Source organism: Sus scrofa, chromosome 8 (genome assembly GCF_000003025.6).
Source record: "Sus scrofa isolate TJ Tabasco breed Duroc chromosome 8, Sscrofa11.1, whole genome shotgun sequence".
NCBI classification, from domain to species: domain Eukaryota; kingdom Metazoa; phylum Chordata; class Mammalia; order Artiodactyla; family Suidae; genus Sus; species Sus scrofa.
Genome location: NC_010450.4, coordinates 60,033,002 through 60,059,261, shown reverse-complemented (window position 1 = coordinate 60,059,261; position 26,260 = coordinate 60,033,002). Strand labels below are relative to the sequence as shown.

At 37.5% G+C, this 26,260-nt stretch overlaps 1 protein-coding gene across 1 annotated transcript in view; it reads right to left on the bottom strand.

The window, feature by feature from the left end:
- ADGRL3 (adhesion G protein-coupled receptor L3) overlaps nt 1-26,260 on the bottom strand; it is an 811,898-nt gene that overhangs the window by 740,916 nt on the left and 44,722 nt on the right.

Here is a 26,260-nt window from a genome sequence, read left to right as displayed (position 1 = left end):
CAAGACCTCCTACTTACTGGAAATGACTCATCTCCACATTATCCAAAAGTCAATTTGATTTGGCACTTTCCATCAATTTCAAAACTTGTCCATTTTACCAATTATCTCCTTTTTCCCCCCTTAGCAAAACTCTTGTTGTTATACTTTTTATCTTATGTTACTTAGCTTTTACCCACAGAGATTATAAATTGCTTACAATACATACTTGGGCCACTGTTCAAAGTCACTTCATCAACTACTTTTTCCTCCTTTGACTTAGCCCAGAAAGACAGGAAACAACTGTTGTTGTCATGATGTTCACACAAAACCTAGACATTACAGCCAAGAATTGTTAGGTCCATGGCAACCCTGCCAGGGAACCAGGGCGAACACTTTGGACCTAAACATTTAATTGTGAACCTGATGAACAAAGATCATCAGCAGATGAGGAAGCCTGACTTACTAACACCCAGTATCTGTAGCAATGTCAGGAATGGTTTGTTAGCAAGCTTTTCTTTGGTAGACTCTATTTTTTCAGATATATAAAAATATTAATCAAGTGGATATAACAAAAATAGCTCAAATATTCTACATATAAAGATAACAAGTACTACCTGAGCATTCAAATAAGTATGTTTTGAAGAATTTATCATTTTGTCTTCCTGCCTTACCCAGGTAGAAATGGATGGTATGAAATTCCATTAATACTTTCTTGCCTCTAACTAGCGTGATCAACAATACAGCCTTATAGCTGACTGGCTGTAGCTATGACACATTAAGATGCCCCTTACTTGGCATTCCTAGCTTGTATTGGTGCTTTGTTTATTTAAAGAAACTTTTTTTTCCCCCAGATATAATGTACATATCTTCAATTCTCTCCCATTCTGCAAAGCACAAAAGATAAACAACAAAATTTTAGTACTGGTAGTACAGGTCAACAGTCAATTATCCTATTCTATCATCACTCCTGAGCAAAATCTGAACCCAGATAACGTGGTCTTCCACTATGCTCCCCATCTGGAGTTGTGCATAGAGAAGGCAGCTTAAGGTAAAGGTTAATTCACACAGATGTGGTCTACATGGCACATTTTCTAGGCTAAAACAATTTCAATTCTGTTCCCTTAGAAATCAGTTGACTGGAATTCTTGGCTTTCTCCCAGGCAGTTTCTTAAAAAGGTTACCAGCTTAATTGAATGAAATCAGTGTCTACAAGCATCAACAATTATCTTTAGAGCAACACTTGTTATTAGAGAGAATAAAATCAAAGTTGGAAACCAACCACAATTATTTATGGAACAGGAATTCCCAATATGGGCCAGTTTGCTTAGGCCTGTAACTGTTATGGAAACTTCCTGAAATCTACCTGTTTTTTCCTTCCTGCAGACACCACACAGATAATCAAGGATACCCACAAGTCTATCTCAAAATTATTTCCATTTATTTCAAAGAAAGTCAAAATTAACCTGAAACAAATGAGAAAAATCTACCCAAGATGGATAAATATAGTCTCCTTTACCTACAGTCACAACACTCTCTATGTTTGCTGTTGGCCAGTCACTGCTACTTGATGGCGTGTTTGTTCCTTACTCTTTCAGTACTTGTGTTCCCCTAGCCCTGGAAACGTTCTTGATTCATTTAAGAAACTAGTCCCCATGGTTTTGATGGATAGAACCTGAAATGACCAGGTAACATAGTCATAATCATGCTGCACTGAATGCCTCATTAGATGACTAGCAGCACATCACGTATCATTTAAGGCTTTTTCTGGCACTTCGTAGAAGACAGACCCTCCATCCAAATAAGAAAGTTTTAGAAGTATTTTTTTCTTCCTGCAAAATGAAGGGCTAGAATAATCGATAAAAATTCAAAGAGATCAGACTTTTCCACAGTTCTTTTTTAAGATACTAGATATAATGACAATGGCTTTATAATTTCTATTTAATTACAGCTAAAATTAAAAGGATTGAACCTCAACTGACATATTCCTCCTTTTAGGAATTTCCTAAATTTTTTAAATGCCAAAGTGACTTAATGAATTATTTTAAATCCCTTCTTTCTAGGAAAAGGAGGGGTATCTTTACTACAAAGCTCAGTTTCTATTAAATAATATTTTATATACTGTCAATCTCATTCCAATTACTTTCATTAAATAACGTTAACAAAATGATATATGTATAATACTTAGAAAACAATACAGCAGAAAGCAAATTTAAGATGAGTAGTTTCTGCAATGACTTTACATTTACCTAACTTTTTAGTTTAGCTATTATCTATTCAATGACTATTTATATCAAGACTGTATTTAACAATTTTCAGAAACTTCAAATGTGGAATTTTTACCTTTACACTTTAAGCTCATCTAATACATACGGTTCCTAATACATCTGGGAACTATTTTATAAATCTTTCCTTGAATTACCACTGGAAAGTTGAGGTGCTGGTTGTTTGTCCAGAAATATTTTAAAAGACATACCATTTTATGGTTGAGTTGTATCAGTTTTTAAGAATGGCAGTACTGCATCACAGGACAAAAATAATAAACTGGTCCCTCATTATGCAAAATAAAAAAGACAAGAAGTCTGGTTCTCGGTGAACAGGGCAAATTTAGAGGAGACATAAATCCTCCATGTTTCTTTTTTTCCTCTTTTTTACTATCAAGGTAGAGGGTCCTGATACTAAATATCATAAAACAAATATGATTAGGGCCCCAAATTGAGAAGATAATGGAAAGAAACCAAAGGAGTTTTGTTTGTCAGTTTTTAATCCAGGGTGCTGGGCCACGGAAGAAGCAGCCCAGCTTGGTCGAAGATCTGATACTGGTGATCACTGATATTCTGTTTAATAGGAAAGCAAGAATTGCCTGAATTTTTTGAAAACAATGAAGCCTAGAATTAGCACAATGGTGAAGTCAATATTTCTTCTGGGCAATTAGTGAAACAGACATAAAATAGAATTAGCAGTTACAGAGTAAAGTGTTGATTCCTATTAAAGTCATGCCAAACTAATGGAGAGCTATTATTATCAGGGAGAATTCTGATACCCATATACTGAAATTTCATAAAGACCTTCATTTTAAAAACAAAGCACATAATACAAAAGAATGAAAAATATATCACAATTACATCCCTGGAGCTGGCTGAACAACTACACCACAAAGATGGCTATGAATGACCACAGATTTCCCAGCATCCATGGCACTGCTAAAAAACTGAAATAAGTTTCATAACCACTGCATATTAAAGATGACACTCAGAGGTAAGCCTGGATTACTTCAACATGGAATGATGCAGAAAGCTGAACCATCTCACCATGGCTTCCCTTCCCTGACATCTCTTTTACCTCTTTAATCTATCCTTCCCTAACATCTAGATCCTCCATAGAAGTCTAAGAACAAGCCCTCTAAACTCCATTGTCTGAAAGAAAAATCCTCTCTTAGCTTTGGACCTCTTACCTGTTCTTTCCTTCTGCAGCACTTCTGTCCTCACATTTTACATGCCAAATCCTAGATCTCACAGAATTCAATTTAGATGTTACATCTTTTCAAAGAAGCTGCTGTCCTTGACAACCCTGGCTGGTTTCAAGGTCCTTGTAAATAATAAATTAAAACGCTGTATTATTTTGTATCATACTTTACTGCAATTATATAATCTTTTGTATCTTTTATTCAGCACTGTACTTCTAAACAAGCTCTTGAAAAAATAAAGATCCCTGATCTATAGTGTTTGTCAATTTCAGAGGAAAAACACATCTGCCCCGCCCCCCAACTCTCCCAGACACACCATGGCCGATTTCCATACCAATTATTGAAATCCTTAAAAAGTCTTGTAAATTGCTGTTTTACCAATCTTGGTTACACAAGATTACAATGCTCTCACGCAAGTTTCTTAATGCAAGTCATACTTAAATTTGTATGCACTGAGGTGTAGTCTATGCTAGACACTAGATTAAGCACTTTTCACTTACCTTACTTAATTCTCACACCCACCCATGAAATAGTATTTACGGTTGAAAAAAGAAAAAAAAGAGACGTGGTGATATTAAATGACTTTTCCAAAATCAGAAAAGTATCAAAAATAAGAGCAAAATCACATTGTTTACATCATGTCTTTGTCCTTACCATTAAACTCTTCTAACATAAAACTGTACTACACTACACTGTGTAATGTTCATTATTTATTAACAAGTAAATCTAGGGAAAAGAAAAAATAGAAAGGCACACTCTTGGTTCTTTCTATAAACAGCTATTGGCTAAATACTCTGGTAGGAGGTATAAAATGTATACAGTTCATTTGAGCCTTTATCTACTCTATTTCGCAGCCATAAAGTATAAAATGGCCAAACCATCACCAGGTTCTCAACACTCTTCAAAAGTTTTGTATCTTTACAGGTTTAATATTCAATGAAACAGTCTTCAAGTATCACAATCAGTCTGATCTCTTCCACCTCTGACCTTGTGTGTATTGATATCTACTATGGTCATCATACATTTCAACATTTAATCACACACATCTCCTGAACACCAATGAAATGTGAAGTCCCTTGATTGTAAGCATCATTTTTACACTCCTTTGGGTATCTTTGCAGACTCTAGCACAGTCTTAGATACTAAGCACTTATTAGTATTTATTCAAATGTTTCCTAAATTGAATAATAATGATTTTTGAAATTGTAGAGGGGAAATCTAATACATCAATGCCATAAATCTTGGTAAACTGTTTGAGTCTGTATTGATTTGCATCAGTTTATAACAGCATCTCATGGATTTCCAGTGAAAGTGAATGTTTCATAATATAAACATGTTTAAAGGAAAAAAAAAAAAGTACATGAGAAAGATACAAAAAGTCAATGATGCAGTTTTCCTCCTTTCTCTCACCACCTGAGTGAGAGACAAGGACTAACTCAAAGCTCAGTGAGACTCCAAGCAATACACTGTGAGGATAAACCTTACGACTTTAGGTTGTGAGAAAAATGGCTTTGTTTAATTGCTTACATTTAGTTAGAAGCCTGATCAGCTCTGAGTAGGGATGGTCTTCTATCAAAACGTCATGCTATTTGTCTTGATTTTAAATTAATTAAATATGGTGACAATGGGAAGCTGTTGGTGAAAGACGTTGTTGGAATACATTATCAATTAGTTTTGAGATAAGTGAAACTGATGAAGAAGCATGCTGGAAGTGGTATTAGGAGCTAATGGGGCAAATGTGGGAATGCTTAAAAATCCTGGCATGACACAGAAGAAAGGCCAAATTAGTATCTTTTAATCTTAGACATGGGATTTAAGGAAGCAAAGTAAATAACAGCTATTTTTTTTTTTTTTGTATTTGCAATGCTCAATATTAGTTAACTATACTTTCAAAACTCAGCTACTTTATTTTTATTATACATATATGTACATATGAATAATATGTGATTACTACTGAGGTAGTTAACTTATCTCCTATTTATATAGACAGTGATGTCATAGGTTTAGGAGCTACAAGGAATGGTAAACTAGCACTTCGAGTTTACTCTTCCACTGGTTAGACAACAGGAATATCATTGAAAATTAACTGAATTCAGTAACATTGAGCACTTACTACATGCCTGATACAGAACTAAGTACTTGATGTGCATTCTGTTATTTAGCATAACAATCAGGAAGAAGGTATTTGTATAGTCCGACTACAAGAAGAGATCAGGAAGGTAAAGTAACATCCCCAAGGTCACATATCCCAGAAGAATAGATAAAAAACTTGACCCTAAAGTCTCATGAACCACCTTATGATGATGTAACATATAACACCTGCTTACACATCCCAGGGGTTCTGGTGAGTCCTAAATACTCCAAGAGCTATATGTAGAGAGGATTCTATTACAGTTGGAAAGATTATCATCAGTACCAAAATCATGGTGGCTTGCAGAGCAAAGTGTATCTTAATTTGGGGAATCTCTGATGTTATAAGAAGGAGGCCTTTTTTACTGGGACCCAGAGCAAATTTTATCGAAGGACCTAGTCCATGAGTCCATTCAGTGCTAACAAGCAAGATCCCTTGGGATTCCCAGTATTTTAGCTCCCACTGGGGTAGAAACTGTAACACCCAAACTAAGGTTAACAAAAAATATTTGTTCTGAGGGTAACAAGAGGGTTGATAGCTAAAACAAAGAACTTGAGGGACTGTAACCTGAACCTGTTCACACACCTCTTCTTACTCTAGGGTAAAACAGGCAAGGCAAACCACATACACAAACCCCCGCAACAAACCACTGCGCCTTCTCCCAAGAGTGCAAATGTACACACACGTGCACCACACACACCTACCCCATTTAAGCAAAATGGACCCAAAAATGGTATGAAGTGAAATAATCTTGAATAACTTCATATAAGCTAACTACAGGCCATCAGTGACAACATAATATTCTTACAATATTTTATTTGTTTTCTAGTTCAACTAAATAACTATGTAGCTATCACCAGTAGTAGACTTTTTTAAATTTTTTAATATACTTGATTTACAGTATTCTGTCAATTTCCGCTGCACGAAAAGTGAACCAGCTAAACACATATATATGTATATGGTTTTTCTCATATTCTATCACGTTCCATCACAAGTGACTGTATATAGTGGATTTTTAATTGAATTTTAATATTATCTCCATCATTTAAAATGGCACTCCTAGCATACTTTTAAAGTGTCCCTGAGCTATTCTATTTAGTGTGACTAAAACCAAGTTCGAACAGCACTGATCTTTTAAAATACATACCTGGTCTATCAACTTAAATAGATTCCTTGATCCACACAACATAAACTTGCTCCTAAAGGATTACTGTTTTTTTAAAAAATAAATAAATAGAAGGACTGGAGCTCAACTTCTCTCCTAAAAACAACAAAATTCACAACTAAAAGCTGAGCAATCCCCACCCAGATGGACCGGAAACCTTAAAAAAGATATGCTACTCCAGAAGAAAAAGAGGAGGACACATCAAGAGGTAGGAGGGGCAATTTCGCGATATAAACAACCCCATACCTCCCGGATGGAAAGCTCCACAGACTGAAAACTAACTGGTCCACAGAGAGAGACTCACCTACAGGAGTAAGAGTTCTGAGCCCCACATGAAACCCTCATGTGTGGGGATCCGGCACTGGGAGAAAGAGCCCCTGGAGCATCTGGCATTGAAGGCCAGTGGGGCTTCTGTTCAGGAGTGCCATAGGACTGGGGGAAACAGAGACCCCATTCTTAAAAGGCACACACGGACTTTCACATGCACTGGGTCCCAAGGCAAAGCAAAGTCTCCATAGGAATCTGGGTCAAAGCTGACTGCAGTTCTTGGAGGACATCCTGGGAAAACAGGTGAATGTGGCTTGTTGTGAGGGAAGGACTTTGAAAGCAAAGCTCTCAGGAATATTCAGCAGCTGCCTTTCTCTGGAGGTGGCCATTTTGGGAAAATCTGGCCCCACCCATCAATCAGCTGCTGAGAAGCCCCAGGGCAAACAACAAGCCAGGTGGGATCACAGCCCCACCCCTCAGTAAAAAGGCTGCCTAAAGACCCCTCAGGCACACAGCTGCCTCTAATCCCAGCCAGAGACAAAGCCCCACCCACCAGAGGGATTAGAATCAGTTCCACCTACCAGTGGGCAGGCATCAGCACCTCCCATCAGGAAGCCTATAGCAAGCCCCCATACCTACTTCAGCCACAAGGAGGGCAGACACCAGAAGGAAGAGAGGCTACAACTTTATTATCTGTAAAAAGGTCACCACACCAAAAACCTATAACAATGAAAAGACAGAGAACTATAACTCAGACGAGGGAGAAAGGAAAAACCCCAGAAAATCAGCTAAGTGATGAGGAGATTCTCAGCCTCCAGGAAAAAGATTTTAGACTATTGATGCTGAAGATGATGCAAGACATTGGGAATAAACTGGAGGCAAAGATGGATAACTTACAGGAAACACTGAGCAAAGAGATACAAGACAGAAAACTTCAACAAGAAGAGATGCAAGATACAATAACTGAAATAAAAAATTCACTAGAAGCAGCTAACAGCAGAATACAAGAGGCAGAAGAACAAATAAGTGAGGTGGACGACTGATTAGTGGAAATTATGGATGCAAAACGGAAAAGAGAAAGAAGATTGAAAACAAATGAAGAGAGTCTCAGAGAGCTCTGGGACAACATGAAACGCAACATCCGTATTATAGGGGTGCCAGAAGGAGAAGAGAGAGAGAAGGGGACAGAAAAAATATTCCAAGAGATAACAGCCAAAAACTTCCCTCACATGGGAAAGGAACCACTCACTCAAATCCAGGAAGCACAACGAGGACCATATACAATAAACCCAAGGAGGAATACACCCACACACATATTAATCAAATTAACCAAAATTAAAGACAAAGAGAAAATCTTGAAAGCAGCTAGGGAAAAGAAACAAATAAGATACAAGGGAACCCCAATAAGGTTATCAGCAGATTTTTCAACAGAAACTCTGCAGGCCAGAAGGGAGTGGCATGATATACTTAACGTGAGGAAAGGAAAAAACCTCCAACCAAGATTACTTTACCCAGCAAGGCTCTCATTCAGATTTGAAGGAGAAATCAAAACCTTCACAGACAAGCAAAAGTTGAGAGAATTCAGCAACACTAAACCAGCCTTACAACAGATACCAAAGGAACTTCTCTAGGCAGAAAAGACAAGACAGCAACAGGAAACAAAAATACCACAAATCACAAGGCTCACCAGTAAAGGTATATATACAGTAAAGATACAAAATCATCCATGCACGACTATACCACCACAATCAGAAATCATGAGAAGAGGTGGGTACAAATGCAGAACACTGGAGATGAACTTGCAATTAAGAGAACAACTTAAAACAATCTCATATACATATAGACTCTTATATCAAAACTTCAGAATAACTGCAAACCAAAAATCTACAACTGATAAACAAACAAGGAATCTCTGGAGAAGAAATATATCTCATAGTAAATAAGTGCATAATTCACCACTAAGAGGGTCATTTGACATCATTCTTGGAATACTGAAGTCTTGTTGGAACTGATTCTGATTTCCTCTCCATCAAAGAATTTATGATCATTATAATTAAATAATATAATTCTACAATTGTATTATTAATAACCATTTCTCTCCATGGTACAATGTAAAGTCTATAATGTCTTGTTTATCACATCACCTAGAATGGTGTAATGCCATTATTGAAGAATCAAGAAGATGTAACAAATTGTGAGGACATATTTATATAGTTACTTTGTTTTTTAACCAATTTATGCATTTTATATTTTACTTATTTTCAGAGGGTGTATTATTTTTGTTATTCTTACCAGTTAAGTTATTCTTTTTATTATGCTATATAAAATATTTATTGGTATATAAGGCTTTCTTCTTTATAAATTTTAGTTGAATATACAAAATTTTAATATAGTGCTAATTTTTAAAGAAAAATTGAAATGTAATAGATAATACTAAATAGTAAAGATGAAAGCCATACAAAATGGGATAAAGTATAGAATAAATTTCCTATTTGTCTCAGCATATTTTCCATTCCACTTCTCCAGAGGGAGTCACTTACTCGGTTTCTTAAGATCCATGATGTAATAATCTGTGTGGATGTAATTGTGTTTAAATATATGTATTTTATTTTGTAAAAAAAAAAAATTAAAGAACAGGCATTCTTCCTAAAAAAAAAAAAATAATAATAATAAAAGAAAATCTAGAAAGTTCCAAAAAGTAAAACTCAAATTTTTCCATATGCCACCAATTTACATAGCATAGCATTTACACTGTATTTACAATTATTTATTTAGTATTTACATTGTATTAGGTATTACAAGTAATCTAGAGATGATTTTAAAATGATATGAGAACTCCTGGGCATCTATCCAGAGAAAACCACGACTCACAAGACACATGTACTCCAATGTTCATTGCAGCACTGTTTACAATAGCCAAAACATGGAAACAACCTAAATGTCCATCGACAGAGGAGTGGATCCAGAAGAGGTGGTACACAGACACAATGGAATATTACTCAGCCATCAAAAAGAACGAAATACCAGCATTTTTTGCAACATGGATGGACCTAGAAACTATCATACTAAGTGAAGTCAGCCATACAAGGAGACACCAACATCCAATGCTTTCACTGACATGTGAAATCTGAAAAAAGGACAGACGGAACTTCTTTGCAAACAGATGCTGACTCACAGACATTGAAAAACTTATGGTCTCCGGAGGAGACAGTTTGGGGGGTGGGGGAATGTGCTTGGGCTGTGGGATGGAAATCCTGTGAAATCAGATTGTTATGATCATTACACAACTACAGATGTGATAAATTCATTTGAGTAATAAAATAAATAAATAAAATGATATGGGAGGATGTGCATAGATTATATGCAAATACTATGCTGTTTTATGTAAGAGACTTGAGCATCCACAGACTTTGGTATCCAAGGGGGGGGCAGGGGTGGTCCTGGACCAATACCCACCCCCATCCCCCATGCTTCCTGATACTGAGCAACTGTATTGCCCCTTTACCTACTCCCTAAAATAAATACAAGACAAAAACTAAAAAAAAAAATAAAATAAATAAATAAATAAAAAATAAAAGATGACATTGTGGAAAAAAAGAAATTGAAAGCAGGATCTTGAAGAAACATCTGCAACCTATAGTCACAGCAGCATTACTCACAACAGCTAAAAGGTGGAAACAACCCAGGTATCTACCAATGGATGAATGGATAAAAGAAAATGTGCTTTTCATAGATGGTGGAATATTATTCACCTTTTAAAAAGGAAGAAAAATTCTGATGCACTGTACAACATTGATAAAACTTAAGGAATATTTTTCTAAATGAAATAAGCTAGTCACAAAGAGAAATACTGTGTAATTCCATGTATATGAGGTACCTACAGTAGTCAGATTAATAAAGACAGAAAATAGAATGGTGGTTTCCAGGGATGGGAGGAGATAAGAATTGAGAGTTATTTGTTAACAGGTGCAAAGTTTCCATTTTGTGAGATAAAAAGTTATGAAAGTGGATGGTGGTGATAGTTGCACAACAATGTAAACATATTTAAATTGTTCACTTATAAATGGTAAATTTTATGATATGTATATTGCACTACCAAAAAAAATAAATTAGGGGGAAAAAGCCACAGGAAAAAAATAAAATAAAATAAATAAATAAATAGCACTATTAGAAATTATGAATAAATATTAAAGATATTGTTTTGAGTAACTTTTCTTATCTTCAAAATTTGGAAATAAATAGAATTTTTTATTTTTTCCAACAAAACTAAAAATTGGACCAAGATCAGTTTCTTGTCATTGTGATCTATCATGGCCCATGGTGATATTATTCACAGGAGGGCAAATGTGTCAGAGATAGACTTGGGAACCTGGATCTAATAGAAATACTGCATTTCAATCCTGAGGAATTCAAGATATTGAAAGGTGAAATAAAAGCACTGAATATATTTTACAATGAAACTGTCTCAAAGAACTAAGGGCACAATTTGTCACTGGCTTTATGGAACATAATGTTAAGACTTTCAGTATGCTTTTGTGTTCAGCTGGGACTATTATGTTATCATTTTCACATTTTAATTTATACTAACATTTGATTTTGTGTGTGTGTGTGTGTGTGTAAAAGACTCCCTGTGTAGGAAATAAGAAAAGTAATCACAAAAATGTTGGAATTTTTAATAAGAAAAATACTAGATTCAGGTTTTCAAAGACATAGATTCTATTCCCACAAATACAAATTACGGGATATGAGACTACACATAGTCAAATAAATGCACCACAAACTTCAACAATTTTGCATTTTTAAAATGTGATTCTATCCTGGATATCCTCACCATCCTTAGAATTTATAAACTCAGTTTCTTTTGGATTACACTTACTTAAAGGTAAAAATTAACATAAAGTAAATCATTGGCAGAGTAAAAATGTGCTTTCTCTGTTTGATTTAGTGTTCATTAACTCACAATACTTCTTCATACAAAACAAACAAAAGAAGTTAAACTTTGGAGATTTATTTTGAAAGATATGAATGATGTTCCTAAAAATGTCAAGTACTTCTACTGGCTCATGCAGAGGGAAAAAAAACGTTAATAATTACTAACACTACCTCAGGGAAAACTCTTAGAGTTTTAGGGAAATTTATTCAACTTGCCATAAAGATAATTTCTGATTTACTTTTAAATTCTTTACCAACTAAATACTAAATACGTGTTGCAATAATTTAAAGCAACGGGCAAATACCCACAAACAAGGACAGAAGAGGCATACATTTTGAAACAGTATAAGAAATAAGGGATAATTAAAAGCATGATTAAAGATGGCCAAACAACTATGTTCACACCATCTCAGAATTTGGTCAGCAAATAACCACTTGAGTGGAAAGAGCAGAAGGAAAAGTAAAGCTAAAGATAAGAAAATGTGTTTTGAGAAATGCACTGTTGTTGGAAAAGTAGTCCAATCCCTAGACCATCAGACTCAAGAGCAGCTTTTTTGAGAGGACTTGCAAAATAGATCCAAAAAATGCATAATCTTTGAAGGAACTTAAAAGATTGAAGAGGGGGCCGGAAGACAGCAGGCCAACTCAGATAAATGCAATTTCAGTTTGCAAAAGATGAGAACAGTCAATTCTGGAAAATATTGACAGAAGAGTTTCACATTATTCTTTTAAAAGCTTCCATAAAAACTTATTAGGAATTGATTTGATGGTCCTAGAAAAGGATTGGTTGTTTCCCAGTGGCCACTCTGGCTACACAAACCATGAGTTACCTGAAATGAAGTGATGAGACACAGACAGTAGAGTGCAGTGGTTAACAGTGAGAGCTCCAAGGACTAGTTCATAACCTGTGCCATCTGGGGGAGTCATTTCCACTCCTACAACTTGGCTTCCCATTTGTAAAATGATAACACTAGCACCACTTCAGAACACTGTTGTAAAAAATAAATGTATTTAATAGATCTTCATAACAACAACATAAGACAATAATGCACATCTTCCTCAGAGGAAATAACCAAAAGAAGGCATCTCTAAGTACAAGAGCATCCTTTCTGAACCTACCAGACATGTAAAGAAGGGAAATGCAGATGCAGAAGACTGCATGTAACAAGTTCTACGAAGCAACTGGAAGGATCATTCATGGCAGTTTTATCCACACCCTGGGACATGCAGAGATAAAATCAAACCAATGCTTAGCAAGACGAACCCAAAAAACTTTTTAGAGGACCAGCTGAACCATTTCAGGAACTCAGGTGCACCAGTCTGTGTAGACCATAACTTCTGTGCCATTAAGAGCTACTTCAGAACAGGAGCTATTTTCTTTTCTTTTTTTTAAGACTTTATTTATTTATTTATTTATTTTCTTTTTAGGGCTGCACCTGTGGCATGTGGAAGTTCCTGGGTTAGGGGTGGAATCAGAGCTACAGCTGCTGGCCAGAGCCACAGCCACAGCAACAGTCTGCAACCTACACCACAGCTCACAGCAACGCCAGATCCATAACCCATTGAGCAAGGCCAGGGATCGAACTCACATCTCACAGATATTAATTGGGCCTCTTAAACCACGAAGCCACAAAAGGAACTCCGCAGAAGCTCTTTTCTTGAGAAGATGCCATTTAAAAAACTTCACAGAAGTGAGCCAGTGTGTGTTGAAGAACAACGGAGTCTCAAGCCTGACTGCCAACGACAAATGGATTGAGAAGGTGGTGTCATTCTAATGCCAGTCTAGGGCATGGTTCTTGATCTCATGTGCGGTTACTATACTTGGGTTATACATAAAACTACCCTGTTTATATTACCCAACCCATTCTTTCCATTTTAGTGTAAAAAGTGCAAGAGTGGTAAGAGTGCTAGGAAGGAGCACATTAAGATAAGAAAAGAAAATGTAACAAAAGTAAAGCAAAGCCCTGGTGCTGAGATGGGCAGAGACAAGAGCTGCAGTACCTCTCAAAGATGAAGAATACGGAGCTCCTATTGTACCTCCGCAGGTTAAGAACCCAGCTGGTGTCCATGAGGACTGGCCTCGCTCAGTGGGGTAAGGATCCGGCATTGCTGTGAGCTGTAGTGTAGGTTGCAGACATGGCTCGGATCCCGCGTTGCTGTGGCTATCTATGGTGTAGGCTGGCAGCTGTAGCTCCAATTCGACACCTGGCCTGGGAACTTCCATACATTGCACATTAAGACAGAAATGCTGAAGGTGCGGCCAAAAAAAAAAAAAAAAAAAACATGAAGAATACATCAGAAAACATGTGGAAAGCTGTGGGCTGATCCACAAGAAAGCGAGAAAAGCGACTCACACAAAGGAAGAGGTTTGAGCGTGAGGAGAACCCAGGGATCAGCACCAATCCTGGAAGGCTTGTTAGCTCAAGGGATAGAAATGTGCACAGGAACCGAGTCAGCATAGTGACTACTACTGAAGGCCCTTTGTCACAATCCAGGGGTAACTGTAGTTCCCAGGCAAGCTCACACTTGTTCAGCAGGGCAGTGAGCAGGGCACTCCCCCGGGAGGGGTCTATCTGGGGGAAGAAGCCACAGCAGAAGAGCTGTCAGAACAAGGCTGAAGAGCCTGCCTGGTTTTATAGGAGCAGTTACGAGATGACTGGAACTGGTCATGCAGCGTCATATCACACTTTTATTTCCTTTTTTTCCCTCAGAGTTTTAAAATAATTTCAAACAGCACTAAGAAGATGGAATATTTAATAATAAAAATCTGGGTTTCTAGAAAAATTAATTTGAGGGTCTGGAAGCACTTAGGCAACATATGCCTAACTCGTTAAGAATATCTGCCAGGCCCTTGAAGCTTCTGCATTTATGATCCCAGAAAACAAACTTTCAAAGGCCTGAACCATCTGTGTGATATGGAGCAAATGGGGGACGGGACAGTAAACACAATGAACTCTGACTAAAACCAAAGATTCTCAATGTAAATGAACTCCCATAACTGGAACAAAAGAAATGCACAATGAGGTTGAGAAGTGGTTAAAATAGGAAAAGCTAAAAGTAGAAAGCTTTCCTTTTCTTACCCTTAAAATTGTGTGTTGCTTCTTTGGGTTTTTCTTTTTTTGGCCCTGCCCATAGCATGCGGGCCAGGACTGAACCTGCACCACAGCAGTGACCAGAGCTGCTGCAGTGATGATGCTGGATCCTTAATCCGCTGCGCCACAAGGGAGCCCCTCACCATTAATATTGATTATGCTACTTGATTGCATGTACAACACTTTGATCAGGATAATGTTAAGCAAAGACAAAAAATAAAAGTAGAGGCTCACGTTTAGAACAAACAATCAGTATCACAGAATCATAGGGATTTAGAACTGCCTTTGGAGATCATCTGATTCAACCCTCACAGATTTAAGAATTAACTTTTGCACAAAATCTCAAAGCATTTGAGATGACTTTAGAAAGTACGCAACATGTAGAAAGTACCTAACAATTCTAGAAATGAACTTTGTAATTTATAACTTCATAAAAGGCCATGCCTAAATAGTAAACCATCAATACATAGATGTATGAATGAATATGACTATAAAGACCTGGCTGGATACACGTCACAGACCAGGCCCCTCTCAGCTCCCTGGGCTCTCACGCTGCAACCCAGTCTGGACATGTTAATGAATACCCACGGGGATCCTGCAGCACAGTGTACTCACTGGCCTGTGTGGAAATCAGACAACAGTCCCTCTTGGAATTAAGTCTCTGGTTCAAAGAATTTTCATCTCGTTTTTCCCCAGCAAATGAGATCTAGCTTCACCACTGGAATAAGAAAACACTGGATACCTGCCTCCAATAAATACACTGAATACCCTAAGGGTTTGAGGCGGTTTAGGAGCCTCATAATGAATGTCCTATTCATAGCACAGATGCAAAGGTAAATTACCGAATAACAAATGCTGAATCTTTGGAATTTGGAATAGCCAGCTTAAAAAAAAAAAGTCTTGTGGATGAGTCACAGAATCATTAACATAACGTTGCTGTGTCTGCAAATTTCTGAGCAGGTTAATTTTTGATAGCTAGGGAAAAGCAAAGCTTCCAACCAATTTTCTAATTCATCTTCAGGCAAACATCTAGAGGCAATCACCTGGAGACTCCTGCCTGAAGACCCAGGTATGTTTTGAGAAAGCAGTCAGATTTCTGAATGATTTACAAAGTTAACTGTCAGAGCTGCTCATATACCTGGCTTCGACTGAGAATGGGTAACTAAGAAAGGTGCATGATACTCTTCAACCTCAGTGTCCTTACTTCACTTTGAAATCAAGCAGCAAGAAAAGACATATTTATCCTGGCTCTTCATTTTTTAGATTCCTATTTATGCAAGGTACCCCTAGTATGAGGTCACTATAAATAAATATGAAATAGCAGGCTTGAGAGTGAGCAGAAGAGAGCATGGTCATTTAGATGTAAATATATTTGCTTTCTGCTTTTAGTAAGTTTAGAATAACATCATTAACCAGTGGGTGCTATAATCTCAGGTCTTGAAACAAGCTATTTGGGGCCCCTCAAAAAAATGTTCCCTACATTTGAGACAACTAAACTACAAATAAGTAGTTTATAGTTGATCCAAAATAAGAAATGATTCAAAAATATCTGAACAAGGGAGCTATAAACTCAGCTTGATGCTATGCTGTTGCTTCCAATAAATAACAGAGATCAAGTTGGAAAATTAATGGGACTTCCACATCCAAAATATATAATGGTAACCACAGTCCCCAGAAAGAATATTAAGTCACTGTAATTAAAAAATTTGAATCACTAACTTGTTGACAATAAATTTTGACCTTTAAAACAAATTATCAGTCATTTCTGTTTGCTTTTCAAATCTTTTGGTTACAGACTGTAGTGATAATCCTAACAGTGCAATATTGATAAATACTATATTGACTTAAGAATAATTTGCTTCCTATTATTCCTTATAGCATTTTAAAAGGGGATAGCATTTTTTTTAATGTAATGAACATTTATTTTGTACTTTTGGTATATATAGTCAGTTCTGTTATAAACATTTTAAAAATAGGCAGTTTAATTTTCATAAAAACCTGAGTCCCCACTATGGCACAGTGGGTTGAGAGTCTAACTGCAGCAGCTAGGGTCACTGTGGAGGTGCGGGTTCAATTCACAGCCCGGCACAGTGTGTTAAAGGCTCTGTCATTGCCACATCTGTGGCATAGATTGCAGCTGCAGCTCAGATTCAGTCCCAGGACCTTCCATATGCCACAAGTGTGGCCACAAAATAAAATTTAAACAAAAATTTTTAATTAAAAAAAAAAATCCTTAGGAAGAGATCATCCCTATGGGAGAAAAATAAAATGCGCCTGCCTGAGAACCACGATGACTTTTAAACTTTTAAAAGAAAGATTTATCCTAGAGTTGAGAGTATAAAGTCCAAGATTAGCAGGATAAAAAGCTAGGATTATGTTCATAATGATTTTAGGCCTTTGATAAAAACCTTTAACTGCGTGGTCGTATTAAATGTTGACAGATTAAAGTTTCATTAATTTTGAGGATAATTTACAGAAAAACTATTTTCAAGCCAAATTATGTTTATTCTTTGTCACCTTTCATCCTTCTAATAAGAACAGTAGGGCACTGGGGATGGCTCCCCCATCCTTTGATGCTCCTTCCAATGACACAGAAGGTCTACATCCCTCCCCTTGAAGCTGGGAGGGTATGTGAACATGCCAACTAATAGAATATGGCAGGAGTGCCTTCTGAAGGAGGAATGTGGCTATGTGCCTTCTGAAGTGAGGTCAGAAAGTGCCAGGCAGCTTCCCCAGGGTCGCCTGGAACACTTGATCTCGGAATGCCCCCCTCCAAACACAGCTGTCATGCTGGGAGAAGTCCAAGCCACACGGAGAGGCTGTGCATAGGTTCTCTAGTCAGTCGTGCAGCTGGACACAGCCTTCAGATCACCAGAGCCCAGAAACCAGACGTGAGTGACAGAGGGAAGGATAGTCCAGGGCTCGGTCCTGAGGCACTTGCAGCCTTTGGCATCTCCCCACTGAGGCCCTGATGAGTGTGCAGCACAGACAAGCCCACTGTGCCCTGTCAAAATTCTGCCCACACAATACAATGTTACTGCATAACACATTGGTTACTGATAGTCTGTGATGGAGCAATCAATAGACAGGTAGACCATCAGCCTAGTTAAATTAGCTAGCTATCAAAGTCCATTTCTGTAACAGTAACAGTAGTACTACCAGTAATAAAGTAAAATTGACATAGTCTCTTGCTCTGGATAACAGTTAACACATCACATGCATGATTTTTCACCCTCTTTGACCTATAAAACAGGTATAATAAATATTCCTATCTTCAAAGTAAGAATGTAAGTCATCTCCCAAAGCCACAGAACTAACAAGTATCAAAGGATGTAGCTGCTTGGAGTTATTTGGAAGAATTTAGTTGTTAGTAATGCACTGCCAATTTGGGAGGAAAAAAAGTCCAGTTCCTTTTTCACAAAGGTGCATGTTGACAATGCATGAATGGAAAGGAAGGTATAATCTATAGCCATTTTACAACAACAGAAGAGTATTAAGGTAAGCATCACTAAATTATTTCACTCTCAAGAGTATTTACTTAGAATATCTCAACTCGGAATCACCTGCAATTCTTAGCACACAAGAGAGGAAAATTAATTTAAGAGGTTGGTATCTCAGGCAGCAAACTCAATATTATCAAACTGTAAGGGCTCCATAAAGCCCACTAGATTGGCTCATCTTCACTCTCCATCTTCATACAAAAGGCGGAAAGCACTACAGGAACCTGCATGGTCTTAAAAGACCTGAAAAGAATGGGATTCCTACAGTCATTCCCACAGTTATTTAAAAGTAAGAAGGATCTTGGGGATCAACCTATCCAATGCCTCCTTTGACAAGGAGACTAGCTATGTGACTTTCCCAAGGCTGCCCTTCTTCTCTGACACTCATTTATACCCTTGACCAAGGAGCAGCCTGTTTCTTTAAGGAGACTGATTATTATTTCAGTGAACTCTGTGGTCCCCAAAATTTCAGAATAGATTAATCGTTGCTGTGGCTAATCCTTTTCCACTTCAAAGGATGACTAATCCCCAGTTCTCAGTTATATTTAGGGCATGGGGACAGACCGCCCCATGCTGTGTAAAGCATTATAGAAGAGAGACGATACAAGGAGACACCAATTGCAAACAAAGCACATATTAGTCCCGAAAGTGAGGTAATTCACAAGTTAATGTAGATCATCATATCTTAAGTATCCATAAAGCCTTGAGACTTCCTGCTGCTCTAATGTTGCAATAATGACAAGGGAAGTGAGAATTAGAAAAGCAACCATGATAATGTTTACTTTGTTCCAGAACTAAATATCATTCACACAGCATTGCCCTTAACCCTCATACAAACACCATTAGAAGAATACTCTTTTGCCCATTTTACAGGTGAGAAAACTGAAAACTGGAAAAGCAACCATTATGTATATGAACAATGGCAGTGGCACATAAAATCCATTCTCTTTTTTGTTTCGTTTAAGGGGGCAACGTACCCAGTTAAAGACCAGGTTTCCCAAGCACCCTTTCAGCTAGGTGTGGCCACGTTATCACGTTCAGGCCAATGGGATATGTGTGTTGTGCAGAATTTCCTAGAAGGCTTTTGGTTCAGCTGAAAAAAATGCATTTTCCCTTGATGCTCCCTGCAGCCTTCCTTACTGCAATAGGGAATATAGATGAGACAGCTTCAGCTCCAGAAGACATGCTAGAACATGAGGTGCCCCTGGGCACGAGAGCCAGAGTCAAAATGTGGAAGAAGGAGGCAGGAGCCTTGCTCTCTGAAGACCATGGAGACAACCTAGAGCCAGGCATTGCCCACTGATAGACTTCTTTTCTGAGAGAGAAATTTCTATACTGTTTAAGCCTCTAATATGTTGGGGTTTCTGATAAATGCTATGAGACACAGCTAATCCTTACTAACGTATTACCTTGACAGAAAAATATTGCCAAACACAAATGTTGAAAGCTCCCAAAAAAATTTAAAATCAATTTCCACCTAAGAGTCTACTTCACCGTAATTCCTATTTCATCCTGCAGAGGATCTATACTTCATTTAGAGGCTGAATGTCCAAATTTAAACATAGATGCTAAAGACTATAATTGTCTCAACTGCATAATTCTGTTTGGATCATATTGCAGGCAGGAAGGTGAGATGGGAAAGGGAGCTTAGCAAGTAAAAGATGGCTTAAGGAAGAATCAGAAAGGCTATCGTTAGTTGATTCTGAGCTTTATGCTATGCACGTACAGTACAAGCAACCAAGAAATTCTACCTATTATTTAGGCAGTGACAGATAAAGGAAAATGAGGTGTAGCTCAATAAACAACCTCTTTCCTAAAGCTGATTTAGACACTATTCATCCCCTTTCTTTTCAGTCTAGAAGCCTGCTTAGCTAGAACTGTAAAATAAATTCCAGCACTCAGAACATTTCAAGGAGAATAATTTGCAAAACTGACCCAGGCTTTATTTTTCTTCACTTTTGAAATTGACTAGCTGTGCTTTAAAAGAAAAATTGGTTGGTGTCTCTAAGAGTATTTTAGACAAATGTAAGACAGATAATTTTAGATGCTTTAGCTATTACCCATTTATGCCCATGTGTCAGCAACCTACAAACAAATCACGTCGATTAGGTTTTACCAAAAGGTAAAACAATCAGTATATTAGTATTAACCCAGTATTTGCTATTTCATCAACTGATTATAAAATCAGCAGAGAAATTTGTTTTTTAAAGGACTTTAAACAAATAATAAATGGACGAAGGCAGTGGAAATAAAATCACTGATGAGTTGCTGAGGAATGGAAATCAAAGTCCACACACTTGGAAAGAAATGTTACATAAGTAGTAATTTAACTTTTCAATTTGAAGCATGCTTAATCATATGTAACTTTCTAAAATGAAGCATTTCAACAACTCACCATGGGTCTGCTTTAAAAGATAATCTGAAAATCTATAAGAATGACAAAAAAATTTACTCTACAGTACCACTTGATCCAGCTGCTCAGGAAGCAAAGACCAGTAAATGAGAATGTTTCAGTTCAGAGAGTCAACAGTGCATTTCACACATATAGCAGTTTGCCCCTCTGAAAGTTTTCAATGGTATTCAAACTAAGTGGCTTCTCTCCTTGTGGGGGATGTTGGGAATAAATAGAAAAGCTCTGAAACATAAATCACATCAATTCTATTTTGAATCATTTCATGTTTCTTTAAAGCATTACTAATAAACTGCAAATTCAAATTGGTTTCTTTGCTCTTAAGTTTGTGAGCAAGGAAACAGTTACAGGAACAAAGTCAGCATGCAATAACTAATTTTTGAATGAATAATGAGTCAGTGAATGAGGATGCACCAGATTATGTTCCACAAGATCTGGATATTCCAGCTCTGATAATTCTGATAATTGACTGAAGGACTTGATTAATTCATACAAGGGGATCACAGTGGTACAGCAGAAACACTCCCAACAAGTTTTAGAGGCAGATCTGGGTTCAAATCCTAATGTAGCCAGGCAATAGAGAGGGTGTTAATCATGCCTGATCTTCAGTTTCTCACCTGTGAAAGGAGGTGAATAATGCCCAACTTCTATGGCCCATATGATGTATAGTTCCTGGTACTGTTCCTGACAAATATTTGTTCCTGATCATAAATGACAGCTATTATTATAATTAATGACATCTTTGAGTAACACTGTACTATCTTAGAAAAGGAGTAGTAATTTCTGGTATAAATTTTACGGAGGTTGGGAGGATGCAATCAGATTTTTTATGTGAAAATGCAGTAAAAATATAAAACTCTGCAGAATGCAAGTGAAAGCAGAATTATTCTTTCATTATTCAACCCAGACAACTGACTGAAATTTGCCCAAAGTGTCATTATTTAAATGCCATCCTGGGGCAGGGAAATGGACAACAGTGAACTATGGCTTTAGGTAGGAAGTTCGGTGGAAAATAAGCCTTTTGAGGTATTTTTAACTCCCATAACAAACTATGCAGATGAGGTATTTAAAAACCTCCCTTCGTTTTACCGTCTGCACTACCAGAAAGTGAATGCCCTGTGAACTTTTACAAAAGAGCTAAACAGTTTAGAGAACTCACAACGCATAAACTGCTATATGCATCTTGTTCTGCCTACAGGAGGGCGTATACAGGCAGGATTTCTATTTATAAAAGCACCCCTGAACTGCAACTGAATACAATGAAGGCTCTTTGTGGCTGTAATCATTTCTATCTCCCTAGGATGTAGCTCCAGTGTCTGGAACATTATATGTTATATTAATGGCTCAATGAATTCAGCTAAAACTAAAAGTGACTGCTTTCCATCATGTTTTAAAAAGCCAATATGCTCATGAAAAAGATATGTGAAACTAATGCGTACAGAAAAAAATTAAGTTTTATTTTTCTTTCAAAAAAAAATCTCAATATCAGATTGTTATATTATTACAATATTTGCCTGAAAGATAATCAGTTGTGCACTCAATTGTGTTGTCTTATATACTGTAAATTGAGTTTCTTTCCTGTAAGCACATGATGAAATTTGATGCCCCATAATAGGTAATCCAAGTAAAAAGCATTCACCCCAATTCTGATCCAACACCCCTCCAAAGAGTTGAAAACTCATCTTGGTTAAAATATTATATAGGAAAAGGATTATTAGCATAAGTCTATTATTTAGGACAAATTTTCATTTGTTCTGAACAAAATAAAATTAAAATAATAACAGAAAGGGGAATTCCCATCGTGGCTCAGTGGAAACAAACCTGACCAGTATCCACCAGGACACAAGTTCCATCCCTGGGCCTCTCAGTAGGTTAAGGATCCATCATTGCCGTGAGCTGTGGTGTAGGTCACAGACATGGCCCAGATCCTGTGTTGCTGTGGCTATGGCTGTGGTGTAGGCCTGTGGCTACGGTTCCAATTCAACCCCTAGCCTGGGAACCTCCATACGCCACAGGCGCAGCCCTAAAAAGGCAAATAAATAAATAAATAATAATAACAGACAAAGACAAAAAAAAAAGTGAAATCTGCATCAGACTGGGACATCTTCAAACCCAATACTGCTAAATTCCAACCTAAATACATATTTAAGTTTAAATATATGGAGAAACTAACAACTCTAGATGCAAATAATTAGGACCTGAAGGTTGAGAATTTTTCATAAAGAATGCCCTTTAAGAGCTCCAAATTGCCACAGGGTAGAACGACTAAACTAACCCCAATGCTACTGTATAAGTTTTGTTAGTCATCTTTTCATTTTGTTTAGGGTTTCCTTTGCTGTGCAGAAATTTTTAAGTCCCATTTGTTTATTTTTGTTTTTATTGTCATTACTCCAGGAGATGGATCTGACAAGATATTGTTGTGGTTTATGTTGGACAGCATTTGGCCTGTTTTCCTCTAAAAGTTTTATAGTGTCCAGTCTTATATTTAGGTCTTTAATCCATTTTGAGTTTATTTTGTGTATGGTGTTAGACAATGTTCTAATTTCATCCTTTTACATGTGGCTATCCAGTTTTCCCAGCACCACTTATTGAAAGGACTGTCTTTTCCCCATTGTATATTCTTGCCTTTATCACAGATTAGTTGACTGTAGCTGCATGGGCTTAATTTTGGGCTTTCTATACTGTTCCACTGATCTATATTTCTGTCTTTGTGTTGGCACTATATGGTTTTGATGACTATAGCTTTGAAGCATAGTCTGAAGTCAGGGAGCCTGATTCCTCCAGCTCCATTTTTCTTTCTCAGGATGGCTCTGACTATTCTGGGGCTTTTGTGTTTCTAAACAAACTTTAAAATATTTTGTTCGAGTTCTGTGAAAAATGTCCTTGGTAATTTGATAGGGGTTGAACTGAACCTGTAGATTGTGTTGGGTAGTATAGTCATCTCGACAATATTGATTCTTCCAATCCAAGAGCACGATATGGCCTTCCATCTGTTTATGTCATCTTTGATTTCTTTCATCAGCATCTTACAGTTTTCAGAGTACAGGTCTTTTGTCTCTTTAGGTAGGTTTATTCCTAAGTATTTTATTCTTTTTGATGTGATGGTAAATGGGATTGCTTCCCTAATTTCTCTTTCTGATCTTTCGTTGTTAGTATATAGAAATGCAGTTGATTTCTGTATATTAATTTTGTATCCTGCAACTTTGCCAAATTTAGTGATGAGCTCTAACAGTTTTCTGGTTAGCTAGGCATCACCTAGCTTCCCTCAGAACTAGTCCCACTACTAATCATTCTATAGAAAACTCTTCCCAAATCACCTGTTACAAGACAGAGAGCAGCTGGGCTGTTTTATGTAACAAGGGACTTGAGTTTTCAAGGTGGTGAGAGAAAAGAACCAGAAGCTTGGCAGCTGTGAACCACTGGCCCCAACCGTTCACTACATAACAAAAATCAGCTGTTGCCTTAATAGCTGGCAGGTGGCCGACGAAAATGAGATCTGAAAGGAGTTGTAGATTTTTATAATTTTTAGAAGAGATTCATGGTTAGGAGGCAACAGAGAGTAGCAAAGAGAAAATGAGGGTAGAAAAGAAACACAGAAATGGTTACCCTAACGATACTAACACACCATGGCAGGAACTACTCAGAAATCATGGGAGCCTATAATCTTAGAAGAGCTGTTTTCTAAAAAAGAAAAAAGAAAAAGAAGAAAAAAAAAAAAGAAAGAAAGAAACAGATATCCACCTGAAAGTATTTTATTGCCCTATCGAGAGGAGGAAAACTAGCTTATCATTAGAACTATTTCCTCACCTTTCCATTTGTTTACCACTTGATGCTATTACCATGCAGTGATGTATCTTAAAGTATGATAATTATAAACAGGAAGATATTTGTGATAAATGTCAAGAAGTGATGGCTCTGGCATCCCCAGCAGACTGCATTTTGAGACCAACAACCCATTGCCAGGCATCGATTGACTCAGCAAACCTATACTAATGTCAACCATCTGCCACCCACCAGGCTGGACGACAATGAATGAGGCAAGGACATGGCCTCCAGGATCTGCATGTGGGAGAGAAAGGCTTGAACACCAAGGACAATGCTACCTGTGATGCTAAACGTGTGCCAAGGAAAGACAGTAACTCGATGGGGAAACTACCTGGCAAAGATGGACAAGAAGAAGGGGCAGAATGCAAAGCTTCAGAAACTGAGGGAACATTCCTGCAGGCCTTGAAGGATGACTAGGGTGGACCTAAAGAGGAAGTTTTTAAGACAACATTTCAGGAAAAGAATAGCACATGCAAATATAAAGAGCATGACAGATGGGAAAAGAAGCTGACGAGAGGAAGGATTTGCTGAGGTTCGGCGGCAGCTAAAAATCTTACACATGTAATAGCACTGATCCATGAGTCTATTTGGTTTTTTTTTCAGCTGTCCTTGACAGTGGGGCAAAGAAAACAGAAGTAAGGACACTGAAAGCAAATATACTTCAGAGGAGAGCGGATGAGAAAGAGAGAAAGGCAATCCCAGGATGCTGCCACCGCATCCACCACCGCCCAGCCACCTCTCCAGTTGACAGATCTTCACATAAAGACCTGCAGAAGCATCGGGGCCAGGAGAGGATTACGTCAAGAGGACCCCCCCACACACACACTTTTTTTTTTTTCTTTTTGGCCAGGCACAGGGCATGCAGAAGTTCCCAGGCCGGGGATCAAACCTGTAACACAGCTGTAACCAGAGCCTCATCAGTGACAATGCCAGATCCTTAACCTACTGAGCCACATGGGAACTGCAGAGAGAGCCCCTTTTAATAAATCTCTCACTTCTCTCTGAACAAATATTCTTTTCTTTAAAAAAATACACAGTATCAGGTCTAATAAGCAAAGAGGAGGGGTGGCAAGAAGAGAGGAGAAAAGCGGATCAGAAAGACGGCTCAGAAGCCACCCAGAGAAACCCCATTGCAGTGTGAATTGCAAACCCTCAGATGTGGATTAGCAAGATGCCTACTCTTCCAGCCATTGCTCAATATTCCCAATATCCATCTATCTCTCCCAGAGCCCATGGGTTCAACCAGGCTTGAGACTGGCTTTTATGGGGGATGATTTCACCTGTCGTCATAATTACCAACTCAATATACGTCCCCTCCACAGCAAGAAATCCAAGAATGGGATTTTTGTAGCTACATTTTATGAATTTACTTTGTTATTACACAATAATCCTAAAAGATTAAATGCTAGTTTTATTTACTAAGTATTACAGATTTAAACTCAAGTGAAATAAGAGAACATGTCATACATATTACACATACATACATTTATTTAAAC